Raw genomic sequence first — 16,124 nt, forward strand, 5'->3', positions numbered from 1 at the left:
GAGGGGATCCCCAGGAAGCTCTGGCTTCCAGAGGCACCCAGCAGCCTCCATGAGCAATGTAACTGTGCCTGTCGAGGGCACATCCCAGCCATGCAACATCACACGTGTTAGAAAGGGCTGAAACAGCAAGGGATGGATGCCTTGGAATGGGCTGCACATGGAAATCGGTGCTCTATGATCCTCTGGGGACAATTCCCAGCACACAGCCCACTGCCTGCTGCATGTGCAGCTCCTGACACTCCATGAACTCAGCTGCTGAACTTCAGTCCCAAATAGGTTTGAACCTTGCTAAGACATTGGCTGTCTTTTGTTTCCCACTCCCAGAGCATGCAGGCAACACAGGTTGCCCTGTATTTCACAGGAAACTTCATGAAAACTGGTTACACTGGGGTAACAGTTTGGTTGTGGGCTATAAGATGAACTAAAAATCAAACCAAACCAATTCCAGGAAAACTTGTTATGCAGAAGGGTTTCCTGAGATGACAGAGCAGTCAAACAAAAGGTCTTTCAGAAAACAGAGAGAAACCCCCTTTGACTAACACAGCCTGCCACAAAGAATAAAATCCTGGAAGGATTTTGAAAATAAGAGGGAAATCTGGATATTTCCAGTACAGACACGGGGATTTTGTGTGACTTTAGTATAACCAAAGTGGTTTAACTCCCCCTTTGACCTCTCACTTCTCCCTCCCAAAGGCAGAGAGATGACAGGAACACCTGCAGTTCCTCCCATTCCTAAGGGGCATCAGCAAGTCAAACATGGGACAAGCAGGGATTTTATGCACATGAATTATTTGCTAGAAACATTCATTTCCACTTCGCTAATTATCCTCAGACCTACTTGGATGACTATAAATTCGCTCGTGATTATGAAACAAGAGAGGGATGCAGCTGTAGTTCATCCTGTATGCAAACCCTTTGCACAACCAGGATGGAGTCAGCCCTTGTCCCACTGCAAGAGCTGTGCAGCTGCACAGCCACAGCCAGCTGCTGCCAGGGCAGAGAAAAGGGTCAGGATCTCTCTGCCAGCCTCACACAGCAGCTAAACAGGACGACAAGACACTCATTTTTTTTGCTGCCATGAAGTTATTCAGTTGCCCTTCCCGGTCTCATGGCACCTGATGGTCAAAGCTACAAAGAGTGTCAAACTAACCACAGGAATCCTCCCCAGTGTTGATGTATTTGCATTTTACTTTCTTGAGAGCAGCCTCAAAAAATCCATATAAACTCCTCAAGTAAGTGGAGTCCTCAGTAGCTAGTAACTCACGTGGTTTCCAATGAAATTAAGGTTTCTGTGTCCTTCTGGGACAAATTTAAAGCATTCTGCTCTTAGTGATGCAGATTATCTAGAGGGAAAGATAAAGTACAAAAAAACAGATTAGCTGGCTGCAAATCCCACTGCACCCCAGCTCTCTGTAATTTCAGAAAAACTGGGTAAGTGTTAAATACAGTTTGCATTTTCCACCAGAGGACATTCAAAGGACAATTATATCAATGACTGAGAAGAGCTCATAAACTACACAGGTGAGATCTATAACCATTTGTAGGTGAGGCAGGAGACTTCAACATAACATTGATATTTAACACAGTCATGTTTCCCTTCGTATAACAGGTCATAGTTGAACCCTGAAGAACAGATTCTTGCATGAAGAATTTTCTTAAGTGCATCCCATTTTCAATGGCTGAGATTCTCCTTCGGAGAATAATTAAGTATGCAATATATGGTCTGAAACGGCCAGGAAAGAGATTGAAAATGTAGAAAATTGAAAGGAAATTATTTCAAACTGGAGTGCTCTGGGAACTAAGTTATAAATGCTTTTGAGAACCTGCATTTATTACTTGCAATAAATAACTTTTCTTCCAAACACGCCTTTGTGTGAGAGATTAGCAGTGCAAGTGGAGCATATTTCTGCTGTGCAGAAGTTACTTATTTTAGAATAATGGACGTCACAAATTGGCCCTGCATAGCAACACTCATTGGAAAAAGATCACAGCTCCACTTAACACAAAAGTGCAATCTTGAAGCCCATTGAAACTGAAGTCTCTTCACAGGGCAAACACTGAAGTAGCTCCTCATTTGCGTAAAGCTGGACAATTGTTCCACTTCCATACACAAAAAATTGCTTAGATATCAGCTATGCATGGGGAAAGGCTCATTAATCACATTACAGCAAGTGAACATCCCAAGGTTAAATCCTACTGCTGTGGAGCACTTCAGTGGTTTATAAAAGTCATCTAAATGGGATTTATATCTGCAAATCTTCACGGTGTGGTGAAGATTTGGAGCTTACCTTTAAACTCGAGGCACATTTTTTTCCCTGTAACAAAAGCACAGCTCTGAAAAGCAAATCTAGATACATAAGGTTTAATTCTCCACTACATTAAGCCTGTTTCACAGCTGTGTCACTGCAGTGAAAATCAGTGGAGGAGCACTGGTGAAAAAACCCAACATAATGATGATGAGAACTAGCCCAGGCTCCTTTAAAGGCTGCTCATGCAGCCATTCCCTCGGGTTTTCCTCAAGTCCCTTTGGATAGCTGCTGTGTGGCAGGAGGATGTAGGGAAAAAAAGGCTGTGAGATGGCAAACCATTTTCCACCCTTGTTTGCTTGTTTTATGGCATTCCTGTCTTGCTGCCTCTGCATCGTAACTCTGCTTTCCTTCAAGGAAAAGAAAACAATGAGACCTAGATTTATACTCACTAAGCGAGCTGCCTTTCCTTGCAATTTTTTTTTCTTTTTGGCTTTTTTTTTTTTTTTTTTTCTGTGAGAAGCAATTACACCTGATTTTGTTCCAGTGCTGCTGACCGCCCGGGAGGATGGCTGGGAGCCAGGGCAGCTCTAATGGGACCAAGGGGATGGAGCTGATTTACATCCACAGGGGATCTGTCTCAGGAGCTTTGCTATCATACAGCTCATTTTGCTTCTGGAGTCTCCACTGGCAGACACTTTAGGCTTCCCCTCAGAAATCAGACAGAGCTGCTCAAAATCCCACAGACCACTTCAAAGTCACCTTGAAATCGCCTGTGAACAAAAAGAGGCAGCTCCTCTGCTTGTCACCAGTCACATGTGTCCCTGCCAGTGCCCAGTGCCTCCCAGCCAGCCCACAGCAGCTCCCACCCACACTGCCCCATGGTGTCCTGTGTGGGGCTGGATCACTCTGTCCCAGACAGAGACAGCTGATAAGGCACATGTGCTGGGCTTTCTCCTCATTCATCACACCAAAAGCTGTTCTTTTGTGGTTGGGACCCAGACACGACAAGTCTGAGTTGCTGTTTCAATTTGCCACAGGCTCCCTGTGTGAGATTAGGGAAGACACTGAGCTCTCTGGCTCTCAATTTCCCATTCCCAATGCTGACACCACAGTTTGTTCTCTCATCTACCCTCTCTCCCATGCATCCACTTTTGGGGACACAGAGGTCCTGTCCTCCCTGGCAGGACCTGCCCCATCCCAATTCACTGTGTGAAGCTCCATTTGGAGCTTTAAAAGCAAAGGTGGGTGCTGCACCCCTGTGCCCTCATTTGGTTTTCCAGAGTTTGGGTATAATGAGGCCAAGTGGCAGGAGAGCTGAGTTTTGGGCTGCAGAGGAGGCTGGCACAAGGCAGGTGGGAGCAAGGAATTACCTGAGGAGCAGATAATTACAGAGGAGCAGCTGAGTGGAAGAAGGTGTGAATGAGCACAAACCTGCTTAAAAGAGTGTGGGTCACTCCTGCAGCCATGGCTCCAGAGAGCTGGGAAGGGAAAGGAGAGAGGATGACTGGGCAAAATCCTGTGGAAGAGTCAAGAGCCCTGCAGGGACAGAGCAGTGCAAACACCAGCTTGAATTTTTCACACCTCTCTGACTGAGCCAAGAAATGTTATTTCTGTGAAGCACTCTGTGTCACAAGGCTGCAGTGCTCTTTAGCCCAGGACAGAGTGCTCCAAACCCAGATCTGCCACCTCCCCAACACCTGCCTTGCAGCAGAAGCTGTCCCCACGCTGGACACAGCCCTAGGAAGGGATCCCCACCCTGAGGAGAGGTCTCTGATCACATCCCAGGCACTGATGCTGTTGTGGTCTGTGTTTGTGGCTGGCACAGCTCAATAACCTTCGTTAGATTAACAACCTCTGCAAAGGCCACTTTGCAGCTGTCATGTCACCCATCCCAGTCCTGGGTCAGACTCTTAATTTTAGCAGCTCCACATACCTTTGGGGCTACTTACCAGGTTAGAAACGGGGGATTTCCAAGTGAAAACTGTGGGTAGCCAGACCCACCCTGAGTTTGTTCATTCCAGAGGTGACACAGCTATAACTGGACACTGGCAATGGGAAGATACAGAGAGCTCCACCAGCAGCTTGGAGTCATGTGCTTGGGGTTTCTGATTTGGTTTCCTTTCATCTGGAGGTAAAAGTGAAGTGCCAGGGCTCCCAGGGAAATGACAAAGCACGAAGATGAACTGCAGGGATTCAGCCAGTGACAAGGTAATGAATGAGGCAGGGAGGAAACTCTGCCTGGAGGATTCTTCAGTTCACCTGCAGCTGGATGAATTATGCCTGCCAATAACCACTGGAAACAGGGTGGGCTTGAGATTTTCTGCAGTGTCCAACAAAGTACAAGATTCAGCACTAGTCTGTGCGAGTGTGGGGCCAGGTAGAAAGGAATGAGGTGAATAAATTACATATCAGGAATAAAACAAGGTAAAAAGTCAGCTTTGCAGTGGTCAGAAGGCCAGAAGGAAACACAGGTAAGCACAGTTTAGCCATTTCTAATTCAGATATTTCCTTCTCTGGGGTATGAGGAAGCAGCCAGACAAGTGAGTTCACCCAGCTCCTTCCATACCAGCTCCCACCAAGCTACACTGTATTGTACTGAGTGGAACAGCCAGCTCCAGCAGTGACCTTTAAAGCACCACACAATCCTTTCTAACCACTCTGCAAACAAAAGAGCCTTCTATCCCAAGGACAGGCAGCTGGAAACACCCAGGCAATGTCCATAACAGTGTTTCAGATGTGCCCAGGTCTGTCCTCTGGCACTAAGGCCAGCCAGCATGAGATGTTCCCAGTCTATTGATCTTCCTTATCTGCCAAAACAAGGCAGTTTCATCTCAAATGTCTACCAAGGATGGTCTCCAGGCTCTCCAGGCTGGTTTCCAGCCGTGCCTGGGAAACATCTGAAAGACCACAGATGTGCTTTGGACAGTACAGATGACTCAGCCTTAATGTCTGGGAATGTGCCCTGGCATCATTTAATAAAGTAACAGAGAAGTAGCTTGAGGTGCTGAAGTCCTGGAGCTCTAGCCAAAGCCAGGGGACAGTTTCAGGCAGCCCCTGGCACACAGCCCTTCTGTGGTTGGAGCATCCCAGCACAGGAGAACAAAGCAGCTTTCTAAATATGTGACAACATCACTGCCCCAGAGCATGTCTTGGGTGTCTCTTATCTCCTACTAGAGAAAGATGTGGGAGTGAAACATCCTTTCTCACATCCCCATTGCATGCTGGTTCCCACACAGAGGAAATCTGAGGGCACAAGCTGAGCTGGATCCATGTCACAGCTTGTGGAAAATGAAGATGCAGCTGCAGTGATCCAGAAAAACTGGGAAATATCCTCCTAAGAACTCTACCTCTCCTCATGCTCTCTGAAGGGTAATAATTCATCATCCTCACCCTGCCTTCTGCCCCAGCTTTCTGGCCAGTCATCTTCTGTGGCTGGGTCAGGGAATCAACCCTGATCTTAATTGCACAGATGACAGCATGTCACTAATTAATGACAGCCATGTCAGCCTCCCAGCAGGGAGCTGCACACATGCCGTGCATTTTTAACATCCCTCAGTAAACAGTGGTGATGAAACATGATAAAAAATGCCAAATGTTTAGCACTGATATGATGCCCAGACAGGTTTGAGTGCCTTTGGCAGACAAGGGAGAGGGTGAGCTCCTTTTCTTTGCCATCACAATAACCCAGCAGCCTCACTAGAATCGTATCTGCAAGATCTCAGAACTAAGCAGGATGTCCTGTTCATAAATCAAATCCCAGCAGACCTCTCCCTCGACAGGCTTTTCCCTTCCTGGACTGGACTTTCTGGAAACTTAACATTTAAGATTCTAATCCTGCAAACATTTGTATTCATGTTTTCCTACCTAGAGGCCCCATTACTGGTCAGGTCTATGCACAAATGTTGACCAGGAACAGATTTTGTAATGTTTCTTTTCAGCGTGTTACCTATTTCTAAACAAGCATCTGTATTTTTCCACATGACCTCATAACTCTGGGGCAAAAAGAGAACTGGATACACCCACTGAGTGACTTTACAATCAGTTGTCTCAGCTGCCTTGCCCTGTACCAGATTTGGGATGTGCCCTGTGGAGTACCTCAGATATAGCTCAAGCCGGTTGCACTTCCCTCCCTATTATTTAAGCAATAATAGCTGATGGGGAGGGTATTTCCTGAGAGTCATCTGGAGAAAATGAGGTCTCTGCCTCAGGCCCATAATTCAGGGAGGAATGTGCTGCCAGGATGTCAGTCCCACCCTGTCCCCCTACGCTGGGCCCACCAGGGCTACAGCAAGTGGCTGCTTGGTTTGGGGTTTTCAGGTGCAACAAATACATCAGACCTACATTTGTGTTTTCCTCAGCGAGCTACTTCTCAGGTTTCCACAGAGACTGGTGATTTTGGAGGCACAGAAAGCTGTTCCATTTCCAGAGAGAAATTTTACCCCCAAGGGTCAATGAATCACGGGATGTCAGGCTGCAGAAGGGAGATAAATGCAGTGTACAATAGACAAGATACACAGTCCATGCAGGATTGCTCTCACGTGCCATGTGTCGATTGCTGTGGTCTCCACAGGACACACAGGAAGATCTATGAGCAGCAGGGGCTGCACTCAGCACTTGAAAAATCTCTGCATTATATGGGAACAAATTTACCAATCCAACCACACATTTGGAGTGACTGTTGTGAGCCATAAACTGCCATCCATAAGCTGAGTTTCTGGTTACACTGAATTCCCAGAAAGCTGCACAGCAATCAGAGCTCACAGACGAATCTGTGCAATTATTTTATACCAGCATTTCTTTGACTGATGTGTTCTTTGCTTTTCACAGAACCTCTTCTTGCTTAAAATTGTTACGATATTGTGAAACCTTATTCTTGAGACTTATTCTTCTCAGCAGTTATACACATATAAACATGTGCACATTACACATACATAGCTACATACTTTATATTTTCTTTTTCCTTAACAGAGAAATGAAATTTTAAAAGAGCCACGGGGATTTTAAAGACCTTGGATGCAAATCTGGGAAAACAGCAATAGAGGATGAGCTGGGGAGAGTTGTGTTAGCTTCATTCACAAGAACTATAAGAAAGAGAAGATATCTTTTCAGATCTGTACCTGTATGACTGCAAATGATGCAGCACAGCTCTGGCAGCCTGCAGAGCTCATTGCCACAGGACAGCAACCTGTTCTCAGGCTGGGTAGGATTGATGTGGACTATTTGGAACAATGGGATATTCTCTCAAATCGTTGCTTGCTGCTGCAAATTGGAACTTTTCTCCTAACTTAACTCTGCTGTCACCATCAGCAGAGGTTTCAGCTGCAAAGGACACAAGGGCACCAGGACTAACAGGCCGTGGTTTCACAATACAAGGCCATCAGCAGCAATTCTGGCTCAGACAATTGACACTGACCTCCTTTTTTTCCCCTGAGCCATCCCCTCACACCACCAAGCACTGCTGTCTGTGGGGCCACGTTTTGAACTGGCTTAGGGAATGGATCTGGCAGAAAAGCAATTAGGGAAATTGCACAGATGACAAAGAATCCTTGGGGATTGATGTAGCTCAGGTGTCTGGGCAGCACTGGCCAAAAGCAGGTGGGCAGCAGAGGAGGAGGCAGGTTAGCCACAGTGCGAGGCAGAGGTGAGAAGCTGAGGGCATCCATCACTGGCTGTGCTGCCAAAAATTGTCACAGTGCTAAAGCACAGCCTGGCTGAGCTCCCCTGGCTCGCCACAAACAGCACAGCTGTACATGATGCCTCTCCTGAATGCCCTTCTGGCCTCAAAACATCTGTGTCTCAGGGATTTCCTGAGCCAGCTGCAATGTCCACAACCCTTCTGGTGATGCTCAGTGGATTTCCCTCCACAAATTTGTCTTCACAAGCTGGATCCACACAAGCTTCCTCAGCATCCACAACAGCCCCCCAAGGGAGAGAGCTGCTCCATCACCTAGCCATGGGATGGACCACCCAGTGGTGTGGCAGAAGTGAGCCCAGGCAGGGAACAGAGACGCCTGTGCCTCCTGGCAGGAATACACAATGGGTCAGGCTGGTCCCTTGCACTGGGCATGATGGTGAAATTTGGGTTGTTATGGGGCAGGAGAGACACCATGGTGCCTTCTCCTGCCAGAGCATGAGGCAGTGGCCAAGGAATGTTTGGCAAAAGCCAAGGGGCCAGCTCGTGCTCCAGAGAAAACAACAGGGCTCAGGAACAAGTGTCCTATCCCTCTCCTCCTCAAGAAAATTACCTATTCCCCAGACCTTCAGCATTTTCCCTGAGAGCCTCTAGTGGTGTTCCCTGCTGGGGACAGGAGTCAGGGTTAGGGGTTGTGGTTCCACCTGAGACAGCTATTTCTGTCTGCACAGTCCCATCACATGGAAACAACCTGCCTGCAATGCACACAGCTCTTGTTTTTGCCTTAGTGCTGATCAGCTGCACATTTTGGGTGGGAATGTCTGGGATGCTGCTGAGGTGAGTTCTGGCAGTGTCAGGTCGTTAAGCACCCAGAAGGTTTTGACTTCTTGCTCCCTCCACTTGAACAGCCAGTCCTGGCATTTCACACTTCCACTGGACAAAACCTTAAGCCTTTTGCAGAAGCTGAATTTTCAAAGAGGCTGAATCCCCTGCCAGGACGAAACCAACAGCATTTCTATACTCACTTCAGTTTGTGTCTTTTCATTTGAAATTGCATCTACACCCTAGAGTGGCTGAAACTCTGGATGTACCAATCGATTGGAACTGAGTCACTGGGCTTGATAAAAGCAAACAGACGTCATCATAACGGGAGTGAAGCCCTGCTTCAAGCCTCAACCACCCTGCTGAGCTACAAGATTAATTAGGGGAATGTATGAAACCGAAATGAATAAAGCAACCATTAACCACGTTGCTAATATTTAAAGAAACTTGGCCAAAAAGAGAAAAACTAGCTAGTGGACTAATGTTTACATTGTAAAATGTAAATTTACAGTGTTAACTTACTCCAGAATGAACGAACAAATATTTTAAGTGAGCAAGAAAAATGCACATACTTTCAGCAAACATTGACATGTTCTTACACTGGGAAAATTCTTGTCATGCTTAACCCAAGTGTGACACAATGCCCTGTAACAATTATCCATTACTGAAGCTTATCTGGGCTTGCTGATAGCCTGGTGTTCCTGTAGCACATAAAGCCATGCATATTTCACCCCATTTATCTTGGACACCACTGTATGTAATCCCAAAGAGGCCCAAGTGGATAAACCAAGAAACATTTGGGTGCTTTGAATGACACACTTGGGGCTACAGTCAGTCTTAGTAGAACTGACAAATATATCAACTCAATGCCTAAAGCAGGGCAGAGTGAATATTTACTAAATATCCATCACAGGAACTGAGGGTTTGGTCCCCATCTTCCAGTCTCACCAATGGGAAAGCCACTGTGAGTGACTTCCCATAAATACTCCACAAATTACCCAGAAAAAAAAATCAGGGTTTCTTTTAAATCTATTAAATTTGTGATGTCTCACAGGCAGATGCTCCAGTGCTGCTGGGAAGTGGAACCTGTGCTGAGGATGGGAGAGGGAGGGTAGATGGTGACAAAGAGGACAAAGCCTCTTATCCAGAGAATTATAATACAATAGAAAAAGTATAGTTATTGATGGTACAGGCTTGATTCAAGTGATAAAAGTTTCACCTGTTTCTGCCTTTTTTATTTTTTTTTGTTCAGAGAATATTTACATCAGGTTACATCAGTGGCCCTGTCTTTTATACTGATGGCAAAGGGATAACACTTCCCTCCCACCACAATTCCTTTTATTGGGAATAGCAGTTAGAAAGTACTGTTTATCCTCTGAGAAAAAAAAAAAAAAACAAAACAACAACAACCCTGTTATAAAATCTCAGCAGCAGAACCTGACGGTCTTTATTTATTCCTTGAGCCGTGGTCCGTAGTCTAAAAATTTAAGAATATTGTTGAACAAGTCAAAGAACAGAAGGAAGGGGAACAATGAGGAGATAGGGAAAAGAGTAGTGAATGTTATATATACATGTCACACAGCCATGTTATATATACTCTTCTCACTTTCAACAGATCCACATTTTCAAGCCACAGAATGCAATTTTCATGCTGTCTCTAGACATAAGGATAACTGCTCTTCAGGAGCTACTTTGTGTGTTAAACAAATATGACATTTACAGATTGTTTTCTCTCAGTACTTATTTGTTATGTCCTGAGCTAATGACCTTAAAAATCGCTCTCTCTGATGGTGTTAGTGTGAGACGATTTCCAAAAAGCATGAAATTGCAATAAACTGTCAAGTTTGCACAGGTGCAGTGGAGATTAAGAGATCAGCCACAGAGCCATTAAGATCTGTGGCAAAACGCCCAATGGGACTGAGATCAAACCTTTCGGAGTGTTTTTAAAAATGTCATCATTAGGAGAGAGATGCCTTCCCAGGAGCTCCACATAATGCTGGATTTTAACCATACCCTTCTGCAGTGCTCCTCTGAGATGGCAGCTGCTGGAATTCCCTATTCATCTCTAAATAAATGAAGCAAATATTAATTCTGCTGGAGCAATGATCAGTGGCACATCCTCACTGAGATGCTGGCATACACTACAGAATATTTTGAGCTCTTCCTCACCTGCAGGAAGAGGCACCTTAGAGATGCAAGAAGCCCATTTGTACTCATCGCACAGGGATGGATTTCTACCTAATGTGAAAAACTCTAAGGAGACAGCTCTTGGGGAAATTTGCCCATCAAAAGGTGGATTTCTCATCTGCAGTCACATAAGTTTCATTCTTACACATTACCTCTCCACCTAGAAGGACTCTGGCTCAGGGGATTCCCACTAGCTGGTGTAGCAATAGTGATGCCCTGAGCTGCTGGTCTGAACAGAAAAGGTGTGGAAAGAAATCAGTTTTCACAATCTCCCACTGCTTTCCCTGATATTTTCCTGGAAGGACAGGCAAGTTTCTTTTAAACTGCCAGGGACTGAGTTCCAGAGCATCCCAGTTCCAAGTGCCAAGAGAAACACCCTAGGGTGCACAGGCAAATGCAAAACCCTCTGTACAGCAGGAACATGACCGAAATTGGCTTTGCAGTGCCCACACACAGGGTTGGCTCTGCCTACGTGACAGGTAAGGAACAGAGCGTTTTTCATGGCTTGGGAATGCCTTTCAGTGCTTCTGATCTGGAAAATGACATCACCAATGCTGAGGTTACATTTTGCTTCAGTTCTGTGCTGGCAAACTCCCATATCTGTCCTTTTGTGCTGTTGGCTTTGCTCTGTATCATAAGTCTTACACCGCAAAGGAGAACAAAGAGAAAGAAAAAAACCTAATAAAACATTTTCTTCCCAAACATTTCACACAGGTTTTCTCAAGGGAAAACCTGGGATGTTCCCAGAAACCCATACCCTGTGTCACGCTGTTGAGCACATACTTTCAGTTAGCTCTTCAAATATTTTTATAAGATAGAGAAATCAAGCAGGAGGCGGGAAATGACCAGATCTGAGGGAGCACATGCTCAGCAAGCTGAGTCACCCCTGAACCCAGCCAGCTGCCTGCACACAGCTCCCCTGCTGCTCAGCTGCAAATTAGTTCTGGCTTTGGGCAGAAATTCTGTTAAACAGGACAGAATAGGTGCTTTTTCTGTAGCATTTCATTGCTGATGTTGTCCTGGCCCCCTGTGGCACAGCACCTGAAGCACCTGAAGCCCTGCAGTCGATGGTTGGCAGGACACAATGCTGAAGGTAATTTCTGAACATCCATCACACCATCCCAAATCAGACCAGCATCATGTGCTGCTGACAAGAGACAGCTCTACCCCAGCCAACACAGCCCTTCTCAGCCTTCTGCAACACAAAGGCTCTTACGCATCTTCTAGAGCTTAATGGCCAGGGGAGAAGAAACCAGAATAGAGAAAGCTGCCTGTCTTTATGGAAAAGAGTACAAAGGGCAAGAAATGCAAGAAGATTCCCATCATCAGACAACTGTAAGACCTTCTTTGTCCCTGTTGTTGTATCCTCGGCCTTGGCTGCTATTCTGAATTCAAGGACAGTGAGATATTCAAGGTAAAAAAAACAAAGCATCCCCTGCAGGGCAGAGGAAGGAAGGGAACCACAGTGAGCCCTTGGGAGAGGGTCTGAATAAACAGAAGTTCCCAGCATTTACCTGTCTGCCTGCCTTCCTCTCTGCAGGCTGTGACCATGGGGCAGACAGAAGGCACCCTGCCACAGCTGGGCAGCTCCTGGTGCCCTGGCTCTGTTGCTCAAGACAGGCCAGGTAACTTTAGGCAGCACTCAGGTCACTGTTGCTGCTCTTTTCCCTTCTCCTTCCCCTGCTGCAATCCATGCTCATTGTGCTGATGCAGAGAAGCTGAAATATCAGCCTGGTTGGTTAAGAGAGGCTTTGCAGTCCCTCAGAGGGAGCATCACTGCAGCTTCCCTGCTGCCAGTCGACCACACATACCATCCAGAGGCACCAGCAGCTTAGCAGGATGGGGAGGTTACTCCTAGTGAAAGAAGGAAGGAATGTTTTGAGACCTGGCAGGGGGATGAGGTGTAGGGACAGCACCAACACAGGCTGTGCCTGCTGGAAGGCCTGGGAGAGGTGCTGATCCACAGGCAGAACAACGCTGTAGACTCAAGCAGCTTCTCCAGGCTCCTGCTAGCAGCAGGAACAAAACACATGGGATATTTTCCCATTTCTAAGACACACTCCAAATCTTAGGTTGCCTGCTCCTTGACCATACTTTTTATTCTCCAGGGAAGCTGAGTTCTTCAGGAATGAACAGATTCAGTATTCCAAAAGCATCCTGCTCCCCCAAGGGAGGGAAGGGAGCCAGGTCTGCCTGTGCTGCAGCAGGAACGAGTTCACAGAACACTCAGGCCTCCCCAAAGCCTGGCCCACGGGCAGTGCAGCCACTGACAGTGATTTCTGCTCCCCAGGGAACTGACCTACCTCTCTGCCCTGTCCCCAAGGACGAGCTTTCCTTGGCTAGCTGCTTATCCCTCCCCCACCCTCATTTCCTTTCTCACTTCCTCCGTAAACAGAATCTCCCCTTTCTACGTCACTGTGCTTAAGGGCTGAATCCTTGGAAGCAAGCTTCTTTTTTCTCTTCCTCTTGGTTCCAGAATGCCCTTTGTCCTTTTGTCTTCCCTCAAGATCTCCAGGAGGGATTGTTCCATTCTCATTTAGGATTTTTGCATTTAATTTAGGATCTTTGGGTCCTCATTTAGGATCTTAGCTGTCTCCTGTCTGGAGAGGCAGAGGAAGACCAGGCTGTAGAAATTCTCCCTCCCATAATTTTTGGGAGGAGCACTCTGGGCAATGGAGGAGCTGGTTTTGGCACCCACATTAAGCTTTCACAGCATGAGCCCAAGAGAGTTCACAGAAATTCAGGCTGCTGTGAGCAAGCTGGGCTGCAGAGAGCAGGAGCAGCAAGCCCAGGGTCTCCTTCTCCAGAGTTCCCTGTAAACTGGCAGGAGCTACATCTCCTGGGCTGGAAAGGGACTTGCAGGGCTTTGCAAAGATGTCCTTTTAGCAGCTTGCATGGGTCTCACTCATCACCACAGGAGGACTATCACGTCAGCAGAGGACATGTCACAGCTACACAAACAGCTGGGGGCAGGAGGCTGGGTATCCTCAGCACCTCAGGCTCCCTCTTCTCCTTCCCTTGCACACTCATTACTTGGACTGCAGTATTATCCTCCTTGTGCCTGCCAGACACTTTACGTATTTATCCCACAGACTTCTGCAATCCAAGTAAAAGTGGTCAGACCAAGGCAGAAAGGAGGGGAGTTACATGAAAAGAGAACCAAAGCCTAAAATTGGAGGACTGAACACTCCAGCATCCTCTGAAATCAGGAATGCTCCAACAGAAGTTCAGCCCCTGAGCTAATTTGCTCCACATGGCTTACCTGTGTACGCAGGAGGTCTGTGACTGCACAGGGAATTCAATCCACATCCCCTGAGTCCCAGATAAGCCCAGCAGCTTATCTCAGGCCCCAGGGCTGCATCTTCTGCCCCAGCAGGAGCCATGGAGACAACATCTCCTGGCCACCAGCAGAGCACAAACTGTGCAATCTTGTGCCCACAGAAACTGAAATGCAGGTCTAAGAAACGAAAATTTATTAGCAGCAGGGCACTTCAGAGGAAATGCTTAGTTTGTGTAGTAATGGTTCCTCTTTTTTTTCGTGGCATTCTAACAGTGCCTTAGTAGCATTTTCCTGTCCTTTCTTCCATGCTCCTGTGACAGCTTTATCAGTGAGAAAGCTGCCAGTGGGTCAACCCCTCCCGTAGACAGCCTGTACAGTAGAAGCTCCCTATCACTACAGAACACTCCATTATAATTAAAAATTAATGGCAAAAGCACTTTCTCCCTCTCTAAGTCCTGAAAAATGTGTATCATTCTGGGGACAAAAGCCTGTGGGATACCAAATGCTTTCCGTTAGAGGCTCCATGTATCACTCTGTGGCAGCTCCACATCAGTGTCACTGTGCTCTCATGCTTGTAATCTGCCCTTGAAACCTCGCCTCTCCCTCGGCCACTGACAGCAGCACTATTGTTTTTAGCAGCTCAGCTTTTCAGCTGACTTCAGAATCCCCAGAGGCCATCCCTTTTTTTCTGACTGTGCTCCAGATTGCCATCAGTGCTCGTGAAATGACTCCAGCACCGTTTGGTCCCTTGCCATTTAGAGCCAAGAGGGCACCTCCTTTCCCTTGGCTCCCTTACCCAGGATCTGTCTGCTGCTGGCTGAGCTGCCTGGGCACTGGAGACACTGGCTGTGCCTGACAAGCAGCCTCTGAAGGTTTTCGGGGCAGTGTTACACTCTGTCAGCATTGTTGGAGCTCAGCAGGGCTGCACAGGGTCGTTGCTAGAGAGGCTTCCTGAAGGAGCTTCCTTACTGGAATGTGACTCACCACACTCAGCCACTCTTGTCTCAAAGAGATTAGCTCCTGCTGCACCGGGGCAGTGATGATGCTAATGAAAATCCCTAGGAAAAAACAGTTGCTGCAATATAAAGAGGGGAGAGGATGTTTGGGAAGAGCAGTGGCTATCGGCAGCTTCGTGCTGCTGAACAATTTCCGAGTGCATGGAGAGCTCTGCGTCTCTTTGCGTCAGCCTCAGGATGATGCATGCACTGCACTTTCCGAAATGCAGCTGCACCCAGCCAGCCTCTGGAGTGCAGAATACACTCACACGAGAATATGTTTTTCTGTAGGTGCCTGCAGGGGAGTCTGCACATGCAAAGCAGAGGTAACCACCTGCCCACCCGAGCTGTGGGTGCATTATGTGTTACAGATCCCATTTTCCCTGTGAGCAGCTCTGCCCACACACTCCAGGGTCAGCAAGGGTTGCCACTGGAGGCCAGCAGGAGAGCCTTTGCTCACCAGCACTTGGGTTCACAGTGGCTGGCTGCCCTTCAGGTTGGCCATCCTCTCTTTTGCCCCAGCTTTGCTCCTTGGAAAGGCATCCAGAAAATGCCACCACCACTTCTTGGACAAACCCCCTGGTGCTTTCAGTCACCTCTCCAAAGCCAGGCAGCTCAGGACACTCACTCAGGACTGTGTATCTCAGTGTGCCCCAGGCTGAGCACAAACATGCTGCCCCAGTGCTGGGAGAAGAGCCTGGAGCACTGCTGAAACCCTGGGCATGTCTGCCCCAGCCTGGCCAGCCCCTCCAGCAGCATCCTCAGAGACTTCACTCCCTCTTAGCAATGACTCAGGAACTGTAGTCATAGGACAAGGGGGAATGGGTAAAAATTCAAAGATGGAAAATTTAGGTTAGATATTAGGAGGAAATTCTTTACAGTGAGGTTGGGGAAGCCCCATCCCTGGCAGTGTTCAAAGCCAGGTTGGGTAAGACATTCAGTAACCTGATCTAGTGGGA

This window comes from Lichenostomus cassidix, chromosome 1 (genome assembly GCF_008360975.1).
Source record: "Lichenostomus cassidix isolate B80296 chromosome 1, HeHo_3.0, whole genome shotgun sequence".
Taxonomy (NCBI): Eukaryota; Metazoa; Chordata; class Aves; order Passeriformes; family Meliphagidae; genus Lichenostomus; species Lichenostomus cassidix.